This window comes from Phodopus roborovskii, unplaced genomic scaffold (assembly GCF_943737965.1).
Source record: "Phodopus roborovskii unplaced genomic scaffold, PHOROB, whole genome shotgun sequence".
Lineage (NCBI taxonomy): Eukaryota > Metazoa > Chordata > Mammalia > Rodentia > Cricetidae > Phodopus > Phodopus roborovskii.
Window position 1 is genome coordinate 17,977 of NW_026126425.1, and position 16,115 is coordinate 34,091.

At 41.9% G+C, this 16,115-nt stretch overlaps 1 pseudogene; it reads right to left on the minus strand.

Moving 5' to 3' along the window:
- LOC127223138 (methionine aminopeptidase 1-like) overlaps nucleotides 1–15,782 on the minus strand; it is a 31,934-nt pseudogene extending 16,152 nt beyond the window's left edge.
- Between the last annotated feature and the right edge of the window lie 333 nt (nucleotides 15,783–16,115).

The window sequence follows — 16,115 nt, forward strand, 5'->3', positions numbered from 1 at the left end:
AGAAAAGACTGTCCAGAAAGATAAACCTCATAGTATAGGCAGCAACCACCTTAAGATATAAATCTCAAATCAAACAATGAACATCACAGAATGAGTATTAACTGGCACAACTATTCCCGCAATGCTTGCAGATACAAGTGAAAGAAAGAAAACATAAAAATGTTTTATTTGGTTTTTTTTGTTTGTTTGTTTTCGAGACAGAGTTTCTCTGTATTGCTTTGGATGCTATCCTGAAACTAGCTCTGTAGACCAGGCTAGCCTCAAACTCACAGAGATCCACCTGCCTCTGCCTCCCGAAAGTGCTGGGATTTAAGGCGAGCGCCACCACAGCCAGGTAAAAACATAAAATTTAAAGGGAAGGATAAAAGCTTTATCAATTTCAGATATTACATAGCCACAGAATAAAAGAATCGTCTGATGAGTGAATGAAAATAAGAATTTAGCAAGTTAGCAGTTAAGATGTCAAAATCAAAAACTCTACCTACTATAATACAAACAAGCTAAACTACTAAACAATAAAGTACCCAGAACAAATGTAACAATAAAAGACCTTCAAAAAGAAACCTGAAAGGAGAGTAATACTACAGAAAAATAATCCTATTTTTGGATAGAAGTCTTAGTACTATCTAGGTATCAATTCTTCCAAAATTCATCTGTACATTGAGTTTTGTCTCAACAAACAATACCATCAAGATATTTTGGGAATCAAGACAAACTCATTATAAACTGAATACAGAAAGAGAAACAGGCAAGAATACCCAGGAAATTTCTGAAAAGAAGCAAAGGTGACAACAACAAGGCCTACAAATACAGAAACATTTCCAATGGCTAAGTTTGTCAATGGCGTGTGACTAGACAAACAGGTCAGACACTGAACCAAAGACATGAGACTCAATATAATAATACAAGACACATATTCATACTATATACAAATGCTGAAAGTCTGTCATAATATATGGACAAAAGATTAGTGTTCAGCTGAGGAAAAACATAATTCAGAATGTTAGTATACAAAGAGCATTTTAGGAATCAATTTTGGAAGAAAATCTAATAGTCTGATGGGGAAAGAGGTTAAGAATATGAACAGACATTCAAAAGGAAAGAAAATACAATTTGTAATACATAACAAGATGTCAAACTTTATAATTTAAAAGTGCAAGCTAAAATAGGAATGTACAATTTCTCAACCTTTGAAATGCATGAAGAGCATGCAAGCAGTACTGATAACAAACAATGCTGGTGACAACCGAAGAGAAGCTAAGTTACAGGTTTTCTTTTAAATTTTGGACCACTCCATGAGGCTGTGTGCCACCCTTGCACAGGTATCGTTCAAATTTTAGTGTATGTTCTGTCAGAGCAAGCATGCTCATGTTCTATTTTTTGCTGTTTGCTTACTTGTTTGTATTTGAAGGTTTTGTTTCTGTTTTTCAAGACAGGGTTTCCCTGTGTAGCTTTGTAGCCTGTCCTGGAACTCAATCTGTAGACGAGGCTAGCCTGGAACTCACAGAGATTCGGCTGCCTCTGCCTCCAGAGTGCAGGGATTAAAAGTGTGTGCCACCAGAGCCCAGCTCACTCATGTTTTTTTTTTATGGTAAAACGCTCTGAAATTTCTAGTATTGCAAAATAAAAATGTATAAATCCTTTGATCCAAACCATTACTTTAGACAATTAATCTAAAAAAAAAAAACCCAAAAAACAAAAAAACCTCTTAATTGGGGAAAAAGATGAAAATACAAGAATAGAAACTACAATCAAATTCACAGAAGCAAAACCCTGTAAATAACCTAATCTAACCATGTATTAGTAGAGGCCTGGTTGATAATTACGATACACCCACACAATGAAATTAAAATTATAGAACTGGAGAACTTACATGAGCTCATATAGAATATTTCTAAGATAATAACATATTAAGAGAAACAAAAAGCTGGAAAGGTATATGTGGTGTGTTCATCTGTATGTAAACCAGCACTGGGTCTAATGTGTAGCCACAGAATATCTTGAGAATGATCTTAAACCTTGATAGAGCCAGGCTTCTTTCCACTGCATCATTCTACTCTATTAAAAAGTTATGTTTATTTCTTAAAATAGAAGTTAATACTACATTCAAAAGAGACTAAAGGAATTACATGCTATGCTTCCACAGTATCAATCACTCATACTGTCTTTTCCTTAAATTTATTCACAATGGATTTAGCTAAATTTTAAAACTACATATAAAAACATGATACTATGACCCTGTGCATATTAAGAGAAAAGCAGCTATCTCAGATTATATTCAGCTGTACAACTGTCCATAGGGGCAGCAGACACAGAATCCCACACTCTGAAGGCTGAGACAGGACAACTCCTAAGACAGGAGCTCAGCTTGAACTAGGTAATTAGATCATGTCAACACCAAAACATTTTAAATGTTTTAAATTTATAAATAAACACAGAAATAATATTTTAAAATCTCTGGTATTTATCATTTCTTATTTCTGATATGCAAAACCAGTCAATACCTACTGCAACCTAAATACTATACAAGTTCAAAGGTCAGAGACTAAGTCCACTGACCTGTGTGGCAAATTACTCATCTTGTCTGCATGTCTCACTATCATTATCTATAAAACAGAGAAGACAACAGAACCTACCTCAGAAGTGTTCAAAGTATTAAATGGAGTAACACGTGCAAAGAACTTAGCACAGTGCCTGACACATAGTTAAGCAAAAATAAACATAATTACTATTAAAGCATCACCACAGTCGGGCTCATCAAAACCACCACTAGCACACTACCACTACTACTCCTACTAAGACTACAGCCAGTCTTGAGTGACCACTCACTCAGGCCTTCGCAATCTACTTTTGCAAAAAAAGAAAATCAAAACCTTTCCTCCCATCATTTATAACACAAAACACAGTGTTTTTTCTGAATGTAGACTTTAACAGCCACATAAGCAGTTTTCAGAACTGGAGAGATTCCTAATGGGAAAAAAAAATCTTCATCTAAACGTGGCTTTAAAAAAAGTAAGTTTACATTACATGCCCAGCACTGAAAACTCTATAAAAAGAGCATTCCTTCCTTTGCAGTGATAATCAATCCCACAAAGGGAAAAATGCACAAACAGGTAAGCAGGACTTACCTAAGGGATGGTCAGCGTAGTCTGGCCTCTGAATGTAACTGGGCACTGGCCTTGTGGGCATCTGAAAACAGTAACGAGATCAGTCCGACACCTATTAACTAGTAACAACAAGCCTGGGAAGAAGCCTGAAGAGTGAAGTTCAAGCAAAAGTTTTCAGAAGTTAATTTTTGTTGACATGTTAATATTGTAAGATTCCCATTTCAGTCACTGAAGCTAAGCTTACTTTCTTCTATGTCAGTGTCAAACATGTTTGAGAAAGGAGAGCAGCTAAAGGTACCCATGCTTTAGGATTGGATATGAGGCTGGAGAAATGGCTCAGTTTAGGGAAATGCAGTGAAGGGAATTAGACAGGAGAATGAGCTGTGGGTGAGTGTGATCAAAACACATTATATTCATGCATGAATTTCCCTACAGGAAGGGACTGGAGTGGTACTTAAGCCACCGTCATTAGGATACAATATGTCACATTAAAAACTCATAGAAAAGTAGTATCATACACTACTCTCTCATGACAGCCACAAGAATATTTATCCCAACAGGTGGAGGAGGTGGATGCCTTTAATCCCAGCACTTGGGAGACAGATTCAGACAGATCTCTTTGAGTTCAAGGACAGCCTAGTCCATAGAGTGAGTTCCAGGACAACTAGAGCTACATGGGAAAACCCTGTCTTGAAAAACAGGGAGGAGAGAGAGGGAGAAGGGAGGGAGGGAGGGAAGGCTGGCTTATCCCATTTTTTTTTAATGTATGACATTTTAGTCTTTATATCTAAAATCTGATACACTTATTCCACAATTGCCCTTGTCCTACTAGTCCCAAATAATATATCCTGAGATCTAGAATGTCTGCTGCTCCTTTCTGAAGACAATCCTGCTTTACAAGGAAACTGAAAACTGCTTAGAGACAATGTAATTATTTTACATACTCACCAGTGGATAATGTGGTCTCAGTTTACCAGTGTACCGGTACCCCGCCCAAGGGTCAGTGTTAACATCGCCTTCTACAGTCCAGGAACATACTTCCCGTTTTGCCTTTTCATCTTCTGGGAGACAGACGGACAGATGTGGAAGCAAGGAGAGAAGAAAGAGATGCTTCAGTCATCAGGCTCCTGAGCAGCAGCATTCTTTAATTCTCACTTAGCTGAATACAGAGCAGAGAGCCCAGACACAAAAACCCAACTTAAGCTAACAAAGCATCAGTTTTACTGCTCTGCTCACAAACCTTCCGACTCTGTCTCAGCCTGGGACTGTACACAGTCTCAGACAGAACAGCAGCCAATGGTAAACGTATGGTCTCTACAATGTCAACTCATACGAACTTAACTTTAAATATCAAATATGAGCTAAACCTTCCAATCTGAATTCGGACTTCACAGCTGAATTCTCTGCTCTTACTTAAAAGCAGTAATCCTAAATCACCCCACAGGAAACTTACATTAAAAAAAAAAAAAAAAATTCCAATTTAACCAATCAATGGCTTTTTTTTTTTTTTTAAGTTTTTACCCCCCAAGATTGTTTTTATATGCAATGGTATTTTACCTACATGTATGTCTGTGTTAGGGTACCATATCCCCTGGAACTGGAGTTACAGACAGTTGAGCTGCCATGTAGGTACTGGGGATTGAACCTGGGTCCTCTAGAAGAGCAGTCATTGCTCTTAACCACTGAGCCAACTCCCCAGTCCCCCAAACAACAGCTTTTAAGTGAAGGATTTTATCAATACAAAACTACTTCTGAACCTGAAACAAAAATGGACTCCATTCACTGTCACTAGATTCAAGTATTATTTTAAAAGTTTCAAAATGACAACTGATGCTTGCTTCATGTAAGGCTAGCATGAAGTGGTTTGTCTGAAACAGGATGTATCTCTTTAAACCTAGGATAGAGCAATCAAAATTCAGGCTTTTGCTGGGCACAGGGGTACCCACCTGTCATTCGAGCAGCTGGGAGACTAAGGTAGGACACTCATTAAGTTCAGGTCATTCAGAGAGCTACATCCCTAGACTCCAGGGCTCTCCAGATGGCTCAGTGACTAAAGGAGGCAACTAATCCCCCAAAATATCTTGACTTCCTTCCACACTGGTAGCATGAATTCATGCATATATATGTACAAATACACATAAAACAGTAAGTGCAAATTTAAAAAAAAAAAAAAACATTATGATTCTCTCTCAAAACAAATTCAAAAGGCTTTGCTTTACCATACTCCTAGGGAGTAAGAAAAAGGAAAGGAAAGGAAAGGAAAGGAAAGGAAAGGAAAGGAAAGGAAAGGAAAGGAAAGGAAAGGAAAGGAAAGGAAGCCTTTCAAGTCTCCCTGCTGATCCGCATTCCTGCCCTTCTACAAACAGTACTTCCAAAGGAGAACTGAAGGCAGACCTCAAACAAACACACTAAAGCTACCAAGACAAACAAAGCTGAAACACAGCAAGTCTTTTCTAATCTCTACACAGAATTCACATCTGAAATTTACACCTGAAAATCTAAGTAAGCTAACATTCCAGGATCCATTTAATCCAAGTCCCAAATGTTAGACAAGCAATAGATTTCTAATAACCCTGAAATGAGCTGAGGCTGGCAGCAAAACTTTTTAAAGAACTGTAAAAGCAAAGGATAGTGTACACTATTTTTCAAAAACCACAGTGCAATAGGTGCACATAAGACACCGGCAGTGAACGAGCATAGATATAAGGCCCAAAATACATGACCTGCAAGTTGTACACTCCCACTCAAGGGAGCAAACCAAAGTAGTAAATCTCTTCCTTTACGGCTGGAAACTTTCACTTACAGTATTTCCCACCCACAGACTGCATCCCCCTCCATGGATAACCCAGCACCCCCATTAAGCACAGATACCACTTTATACCACCACAAAAAAAAATATCTTTTTAAAATTGCATTCCTTTTCCTCCAAAGATGGCTTGGCTAACCTCAGATGCTTTGGTAAAGCAATCTAACAAACTTCATTAGACCAATGAACTCATGGAAACAGAGGCAAACGAGTACAAGGCACCAAAATCATTAAGACAGAACGTTTACAGCTACTAACTACACACTACCCACCATCTGTATGGTGGGTATGCATCAGATGGCAATGCTTTATGCAGCAGATCCTTGTCAACTCCCAGGGAACATGGCAGGCTTTCTCAGGTCAGCCACACTGACAGCTACATTCACAGGGTGAGGAGCCGATGCAGAAAGGCTGTCTAAATAACAGCCATACTAGTGTGACTAACAATGGCTAAAAAACAGTAAATAGTTTGTGGGGTAATATAAGACACCCCAAAATCAACAGGGTATGGTAACACATGTCTATAATAAAGCACTTGGGAGGTAAAACAGGGAGGTAAGGGATTTAAAACCATCATTAGCTACAGAGCAACAGAGATCTGGCCAAATAAAATCAAACAGCCCCTCCATTCTCAGCCTACAATATGGTGACACTTCTAGAAAAGACAAGAGGGTGCCAAAAGACACTATGAGGTACTAGCCAAGCTAGATCCACCTACCCTAACAAAGATCTCATGTTTTCATAGTAAATGCATGAAACAAGATTAATCAGATGCAAATAGACATTTTACTACATAATGCCAAAGAATAATCCCAGATGTCAGAATTACAGTTTCAGAACTAAGACTAGTCTTAACACTCGCACAAAAGCTGCATCCAAGGCAAAGGGCTTAAGGACAAGCAATGGTACTTACTTGCTTTCTTATGTAGTAACTTGTGAGTAGCCCAACTTCCTTTAAAGCATTCCTAAAAGAGCAAACAGGGAAATCAGTTTCAGGTCTTCCTTAATCAGAAGGACTTTTAAGGACTGTTACACAGAAGAAAACAGTTATTGGCCTGGCCTGATGGCACATGCCATTAATTCCACCCCTCTGGAGGCAAGGGCCTGCAGGTGGGTTCCAGGTCAGTCAGGACTACACACTGAAAGACTACCTCAAAAAATTAAAAATAAAAGACTAAAGTACAAAGATTTGCAGCAAGATATTTATAAAAAGCCTAAGAAATGACATCAGCCAGGCAGTGGCGGCGCACTCAGGAGGCAGAGCAGGTGGACCTCTGAGTTCAAGGCCAGCCAGGACTACAAAGCTAGTCCTAGGACAGCTAAGGCTGTTACAGAAAAACCCTGTCTCAAAACTCCGCTTCCCCCTCCCCAAAGAAAGAAAGAGAGAAAGGGTGAGGGGAAGGAGGAAGGCCATCCACACAAGCATCAGTTCAGAAAGGGATCAAGGGTAGAGTTATAGTTCAGCAGTCGAGCATTTGCCTGAGCGTGTTGCGCCTTCTATAATGGTCCTACGGCAGCCCTGCCCAAGCCCACCAGTACCGTGTTTGAGCATGACTCCCTAGCTGGTGGGATTATTTGGGACAGCTGCAGAGCCTTTAGGAAGGAACCCTGCTGGAACAAATGGGTCTCTGGAGCTAGCCTTGAGATCTGGTGTCTGGCAGGCTTCCTGACTGCAGATACAATGTGACCAGCTGCCTCAGGCTTGGCCCACCAGCATGCCTCATTGCCATGGACTATAAACCCTCCTTACACTGTAAGCCAAACCAGCCATTCCTCCTCGGTTTCTTCTCCTGGGGAAGTTGGCCAGAGCAATGAAAACTAATACAGTAGCCAACAGAGTTCTCAATGTTTTAACAAAAAAAAAAAAAAAAAAAAAAAAAACAAGTAGTGGGTATAAAAATATTAAGTTTCCTATTAGTTATAAAGAATACTTTGCAAAGAATCAGCTCCCGTTTTTTTTTTTTTTTTTAATGATTCTACCCTATACTCAAAGCAAAGCAAGGACTGTCTGTATTAAAAGCCAGTTCTATGTAGTTTAGGACCTCGTGAATCATTATGAGTGTGAGCAGGAGAGATGGCTTTTGACGCTGACAGCTTGAACAGACACCAAATTCTGTTCCTAGCACCCACATATAAGGAGGCTTACAACTGCCTGTAACTCTTCCAGCTCCAGGGATCCAATACCCTCTTCTGTCCTCTGTGGACACTATATACACATGCACAAACCCACATACACACTTTTGGGGTTTTTTTTGTTGTTGTTGTTTTGTTTTGTTTTGTTTTTTGGCTTTTCGAGACAGGTTTTTCTGTAGTTTGGGAGCCTGTCCTGGAACTAGCTCTGTAGACAAGGCTGGCCTGGAACTCAGAGATCCGCCTGCCTCTGCCTCCTAAGTTCTGAGATTAAATGCATGTGCCACCATCCGCCACCACTGTCTGGCGCGCGCGCGCGCGCGTGCGTGCGTGCGTGCGTGCGTGCGTGCGTGCGTGCGTGCGTGCGTGCGTGTGTGTGTGTTTCCCCCTTTTCTGGAGCTGAGGACTGAGCCCAGGGCCTTGGGCTTAGTGCTCTACCACTGAGCTAAATCCCCAACCCTGAAAGCTGGCCCTTGCAGCCCACATTTTTTTTTAACCTTTGATAAAAATAATCTTAAATTAGAGTACACATCTGGAGAACAACACTGTCAAGTGCTCAAGTCTGTATTGGTTGGTCCCTAGTCTGAAGCCTTTCTGGTATCCACTATTGCTACAATAGACTCATCCTTAGCATTACCTGACCCTCCTTTATCTCTCCCATTGCACAGCTCTGTGCATTTCTATTAGTCTTTATAACTTAAATTATGTGATTAGTCATGTAATATTTGTCTCAAGTGGTAAGAAACCATCTTATATTAACTGCTGAATGCCTTTACTATTGAATGCCTGACGTCTAACCTACTAAGTACTTTACTAACATGAGCTGGTGCCACTTCCCCTAGAATGACATACTTCCAACATTTATGTCAAAAGGCAGACACACACCACCCCCATTTCCTCTGGCTACATTCTAGGGTCTTCAGAAAGCCTGTAATGTCAAACAATGCCATGTCACCAACATGTCTTTTTTTCTAGTATTTATGTGTGTGTCTGTAGTACAGCACATGCAGTAGTGTACACAAAGGCCAGTAGAGAACATGAGAGCCTCAGGAACTGGAATTTTAAGGCAGCTGTAAGTCACCCCATATGAGTTCTGGAAACTGAGCTCTACTCCTTTGTGGGAACAGCAAATGCTCTCAATACTACACCATCTATCTAACTTGCCCCAAAATATGCCTTTACCGCTATGTATTTGGTTTAAATTTTATGTCCAACATTATCACTTATAATTTCTTCCTCATATTTTCATTTGGGTTGGTCAATTCCTTCCAATTATTTTTGCAAAATGTCACATGATATTTTGGATGAGAAACACCCATTGCTGCCTGCGTGTGAGCTATCAAATGACAAAGTCACTGATGGACATAGACAGAAGCAGAGACCGATGAGTAACGGACACGCTCATCTAGTCTAGTGTTTTCTAGTAACCTATGGACTGGAGTTAGTTAGTATTTACTAGTATCCTATGGACTGGAGTTAGTTAGTGTTTACTAGTAACCTATGGACTGGAGTTAGTATTTACTAGTAACCTATGGACTGGAGTTAGTTAGTGTTTACTAGTAACCTATGGACTGGAGTTAGTTAGTATTTACTAGTAACCTATGGACTGGAGTTAGTGTTTACTAGTAACCTATGGACTGGAGTTAGTGTTTACTAGTAACCTATGGACTGGAGTTAGTTAGTATTTACTAGTAACCTATGGACTGGAGTTAGTGTTTACTAGTAACCTATGGACTGGAGTTAGTGTTTACTAGTAACCTATGGACTGGAGTTAGTGTTTACTAGTCACCTATGGACTGGAATTAGTGTTTACTAGTAACCTATGGACTGGAGTTAGTTAGTATTTACTAGTATCCTATGGACTGGAGTTAGTTAGTGTTTACTAGTAACCTATGGACTGGAGTTAGTATTTACTAGTAACCTATGGACTGGAGTTAGTTAGTATTTACTAGTAACCTATGGACTGGAGTTAGTATTTACTAGTAACCTATGGACTGGAGTTAGTTAGTGTTTACTAGTAACCTATGGACTGGAGTTAGTTAGTATTTACTAGTAACCTATGGACTGGAGTTAGTATTTACTAGTAACCTATGGACTGGAGTTAGTGTTTACTAGTAACCTATGGACTGGAGTTAGTGTTTACTAGTCACCTATGGACTGGAATTAGTGTTTACTAGTAACCTATGGACTGGAGTTAGTGTTTACTAGTAACCTATGGACTGGAGTTAGTGTTTACTAGTAACCTATGGACTGGAGTATTTACTAGATATACTGGACTGGAGTTAGTATTTACTAGTAACCTATGGACTGGAGTTAGTTAGTGTTTACTAGTAACCTATGGACTGGAGTTAGTGTTTACTAGTCACCTATGGACTGGAATTAGTGTTTACTAGTAACCTATGGACTGGAGTTAGTGTTTACTAGTAACCTATGGACTGGAGTTAGTGTTTACTAGTAACCTATGGACTGGAGTTAGTGTTTACTAGTAACCTATGGACTGGAGTTAGTGTTTACTAGTAACCTATGGACTGGAGTTAGTGTTTACTAGTAACCTATGGACTGGAGTTGGTAGTCTATCACTGCTGCTCCAGAAGAACTGGCTGACTGGTGGCAACAGCACATCCAAAATATAAACTGGGCACAGTGGTGTGTATGCCTATATCCCACCATAAAAGGCTAAGCCACGATTGCCAGTCTTAGGGGAGGACCCAGCTTAGACTATATAATGAGAATTTGTTTCAAAAAATAAGAATAATTTACCCGAATGTTGTTAAACAATAGTTACTGTCAAATACCTTCTTTACCTTCTTTCAATATATGAGTAATTCTAAAGCAGTTAAGAGCACTTGTAGCAGTTGGGCGTTGGTGGCGCACGCATTTAGTCCCAGCACTCAGGAGACAGAGGATCTCTGTGAGTTTGAGACCAGCCTGGTCTACAGGAGCTAGTTCCAGGTCAGCCTCCAAAACCACAAAGAACCCCTGGGGGGGGGGGGAGTACTTGTTGCTCTTGCAGAGGACCTAAGTTAAGTTCCCTGCACCCACAAGGTGGCTCACAACCATCCTTAACTCCAGTTCCAGGGGATCTGAAGGCTGCAAGCTGCTTCTGACCTCCAAGAACACCAGGCACCTACATGGTACACATACATACATGCAGACACAACAGTCTCTCACACATGATAAATAAATCTAAATGATAAATATGGTAGTAAGAGTCTTGAAATCATTTACCAAACACTAGGCTAGACATTTTACTTGATCTTATTCATCTTCTTCCTTACTCTAAGAATGGTACCACCCATCAGTCCTCTCTTAAAAGTTACAAGATGAGTTAGTTATCCAAGGATACTGGAGCAAAGATTGAAACCCAGGTCTGACTGCATATGCAGTCTCCTTCACTTAGCTACAATCACTGACTTTTAAGTTCTGAAATCCATAAACAATAATCCACCATTTAGTTCCTTCTCAGCTGATCATCTGGCTCAGGGCAAGACAATGAACAGCACAGAACCTTATTAAATCAGAGCAGTTAAGAAACTGAAACTTTAAGTTCCACCATAATTAATAAATGGTAGTAATTAATAGACACTTTTGTCTAGAGTTACCCACCCTTTAAAAAGACAATGTAAGAATGGAAGGAACTCCACTTTCCACTGCAGGCCCATTTCTTCAACTTCCATTTAATGAACTGAAAGGACACTGGTACCATAAGGAACTTCAGAAAACACCAAAGGAGTAACCCTCAGCCCCATCTCAAAAAACAACTCTCACAAGTAAAGAAAATAGGGTACATGTAACTACTGTTAATTTACTAAGAAGAGATGCCTTTTGAGACACTCAGTCATCACAACCTTTGGAAAGGTCAGTTTTAAGAATAATGGGTCTTATTCCATTAAAGGAAGAACTTTTCTTAAAATGAAACAACTCAGACAAAAATATTTTTATGTTTTTAAACATAAAATACAGCATTTTTAAACAATGAGCCATTATTTATAGTTTACTACTCAGGTAAGTACCTTACCTACTCATTTCACCTACCAAAAGCTTTTGGTAGGAACTATCAGTGCCCCCATTTCCAAAAGACAATGAAAGCCAGAAGCTTTATGCAAAGTTACACAGAAGAGGAGCCTCTCTCTGCCTTTCCAGACATTTACTCTTCATTCAAATGTGTTCACCACTTGCTGCATACAAAGTACAGTACAAGGAAATGAGCATTCAGCCATGAAAATGATACCTCACCTTATGATCAAAGACACTGTCTTCTGTTTTCTAACTAATAAGGTAGCTGCAGGTCATTAACATGTTATAAAAAAGTTATGTTGTTATAAATAGGTACTTTTGTAGTTTGGTTCAGTTTGATTCCAACAACAAGCTGGCCAGTATTAGGGAAAAGAAAGAGAGAGGCAGAAGAAGGAAAAAAGAAAAGAAAATCTGAAAAGAACATGTCCAGCCGGGCAGTGGTGGCGCACACATTTAGTTCAAGCACTTGGGAGGCAGAGGCAGGAGGATCTCTGTGAGTTCAAGACCAGCCTGGTCTACAAGAGCTAGTTCCAGGATTAGCTCCAAAGCCACAGAGAAATCCTGTCTTGAAAAACAAAAAAAAAGAAAAAAGAAAGGAAGGAAGGAAGAAAGGAGGGAGGGAGGGAGGGAGGGAGGGAGGGAGGGAGGGAGGGAGGGAGGGAAGAAAGGAACACGCCCAATGGCAAAATAAAAGCCTTAGCCTCAACACTGATGTAAAATGTGTTTAAGAAAAGTTACAGTGGCTTGCCAAGGTCTCTACTGGGGCTGAAAGAACAGCTATGATTTCAGAGAGCAAGTGACATTTGGGTAAGTATAGAGTATTAAGCACAGCCCGTGACTACAGCAAGATAATCGGCTAACCTGAGAAGGGTTACCTAATTTTGTAATGAGAACACCAAAAGCAGCAGTAAGAGTCTCATTACTGAAATAAGCATTATCCAACTGTGGGGAAAATGACATTTATAGGGAAGATATTGCCTGGTTTGATTTGGGTGGTGTGTTTACAAAGTGAAGAATGACAGTGGAAAAATGAATGAACTACACGTGACTCGGTGACAAACTTTACAGAGCAGCTGTGGAAGGTGATAATAGGAATGAAGAAAGACAGCATAAGCCACTCTGAATGTTTGACGGCAGGTCTAGCAGTAATACTAGTACTATGATGATGGGGGTGTCCTCCTGTGTGCTGCGAATATATGTTTCTCTTATTGGTTGATGAATAAAGCTGGTTTAGGCCAGTGGACAGGCAGGATGTAGCCAGGCAGGAAGTATAGGCAGGGCTACCAGACTAGGAGAAGGCTGGGAAGAGGAATGCATAAAGTTGCCAGCAAGACACCATGTAGCTGCCCAAGAAGCAAGAGGTCCAGGCATCAAGGGTAAGCCAAGACCATGTGGAGAAACACAAATTAACAGAAATGGGTTAATAATTAAGAGGGAGCTAGTCAATAAGGAGCCTGAGCCATCAGCCAGTTTATAATGAATATAAGCCTCTGTGTGTTTACTGGGACTAAATGGCTGTGAGAGCAGGCAGGGCAGAACCAACCATCTGTCTACAGTGTACCTACAGACTCCAGCAGAGGCTACATTCTTTCTACCATGAATAAGTCTTGCATATTCTGACAAATATCTGACATTTCTCCAAACTACAACAATATTCTTTATAACAGAAAGTCACCTGTACTTGATGAACAGTTTTTCAAAACCTTTTAAGCATTTATATATATTTTAATTAACATATAATTATATCATTTCCTCCTTCTTTTTCCTCCCTCCAACCCTTCCCATAAACCCTCTTGCTCTTAAATCTGTGTCCTCTCTTTATTTTTAATTGCATGTGTGTTAAACTCTTATCTCAAAAAAGTGAGAAGAAAGGAAGGAAAGAAGGAAGGAAGAAAGGAAAAATAGTGGCTGGGCTGGAGATGGCTCTCAATGATTAAGAGCACTGGCTGCTCTTCCATAGGACCCAGGTTCAATTCCCAGCCCATGGGCTTGCCTTGAACTCACTATGTAAACCAGGTTAGCCTAGTAGAGATCTACCAATCTCTGCCACCCAAGTGCTAGAATTCAAGGTGTGTGCTATTACACCTAGCAACTCCCAACTTTAAACTATATAGACTACATTAATCTACTTAGGTGGTTCACAATTTTCACAGCAAATTTTTGTTTTAAGTCCAGGTCCCACAAAGAACTCAGTGGGTTTAGAATTGGAAAATGTTAAAGCCACAAGAGGCCCTCTACTGGGTTGATAGCCCTAATGCTATTTTTAGATCAAGCAACACTTCTCATACATCGTTTTTGGCAAAATGATAGCAACAAGGTCAAGTATCATGTATATACCCTCTAAAAACAAGACTCATACAACTGTGAGATCTCTTGCAATGACTTATCTACAAATATTAAGGTTTTTAATCATAGGTTTTAATTTCACATTTCTCTTTGCATGTACTTTATATTTGAAAACAGTTTCTGTTGTTTTCATACACTATTGCCACCCCTCCCAAGCGCGCTACCCAACAGGGTTTCTCTGTATAGCCCTGGCCTTCCTGGAACTCAAGAGATCCACCTGCCTCTGCCTCCCAGATTAAAGGCTTGCCACCACCGCCTGGGCACATAACTATTCTTATTCAACTTTATTTATATATCAGTATTAAACTGTAGCGGAATCCTTTAAAAAACAAAACGTCTTACATTGTAGGGCTGCATGGCCTTAATTTCAGTGCAACCTTGTGAAATACAGAAGGAAAACTATTCTCATTCTGTCTGTATAGGGAAGCACTGAAACTCGGGAAGTCACTTCACTTATTCAAGACCTCATAGGAATTATCATACCAAGGCCTTTGGACTATTGATTAACTCCCAGGAACCTATCAGTTTATTATCAAAATATTTACATGCCCCTGGTCAACAAACTCATTCTGGGTCTCGAAATGGAACCGAACACAAATATTCAGTAAGCACACACTTTTGTCAGGGCCCATTCAATGCTGGGTTTGCTCAGGTGCACAAAACTTCCTAAATACATCACAGCCTTAAAGCACAACCATTGAGGGAACTGTCCTTTCCACTCTAACAGAAGTGACTCATCTCTTTACCTCAATTAATAACCCGAGATGCCAACGGAAAAGAATGAATTACACAGACCCCTCTCCACTCCCACACCCAAAGTTGCTTAAATGTCAAAGCACGGTAGTAAAACACAAGGGGAATGAAGCTGAAACTGGCTCCCCTCTTCAGGAGGCTGCGGCCACCCGGAGGCCCCGGCGGGTCGCTTCCGTCTCCGTCCCGGATTGCACCCGCACCCGAGTGAAGCCGCGGGAGCGCGGCCGCGGCGTCCGGACCCGACCCCGGCTCCGGCGGAGGTCGCGGGCCACCGGTTCCCGCGCGTCCCCACGGGTCCCCACCTGCCCACACACCTGGCCGCCCTCCCCGCCGCGGATGCGCGGCCCGAACCCGCCGCAGCTCAGCTCCCGCTCCCGCGAGCGCCGGCGGCCGGCTTCCGAGGCCCGGGCCGCTCCGAGGCCCGAGGGGGAGGCGGCGGGGCCCGGAGGCGGGGGCCCGGAGGGGCGCGGCCTGGGCGGCTACCTGCGAGCAGAAGTACGAGCCCTGGATGCCCAGCTTAATGCAGGTGGGACACTGGAGCTTGGCCTCGCTGCTGCAGCCGTCCGTCTCGCAGACCCGCGTCTCCACCGCCGCCATGCTGCCTGCCTGCCGGAGGAGGAGGAGGAGGAACGGCCGAGGGAGGGGAGACCCAGCCGGGGCGGAGCTCGGCCCGTAAGCCTGGGCGCCGGACGGGGAAGAAGTAGGGCCCGCCCCTACGCTGCGCGCCCCGCCCCCGCCGCGCACGCGCGGCTAGCGCCCCGCCCTCCCGGGCGCGCGGCCAGCGGGCGCCCGGCAGCCCCGTCCTCGCCGCGCACGCGTACTGGCGCCCCGCCCAGCAGCTCGCCGGGCCTCTGGTTGCTCGCCTAACCTAGCTGCTCCTCCGGCACCACGTGGAGTCCGAGGACACCCGGGCACGCCACTTCCGTTGTCTGGACACTTGGGAGACAGGGACAGTG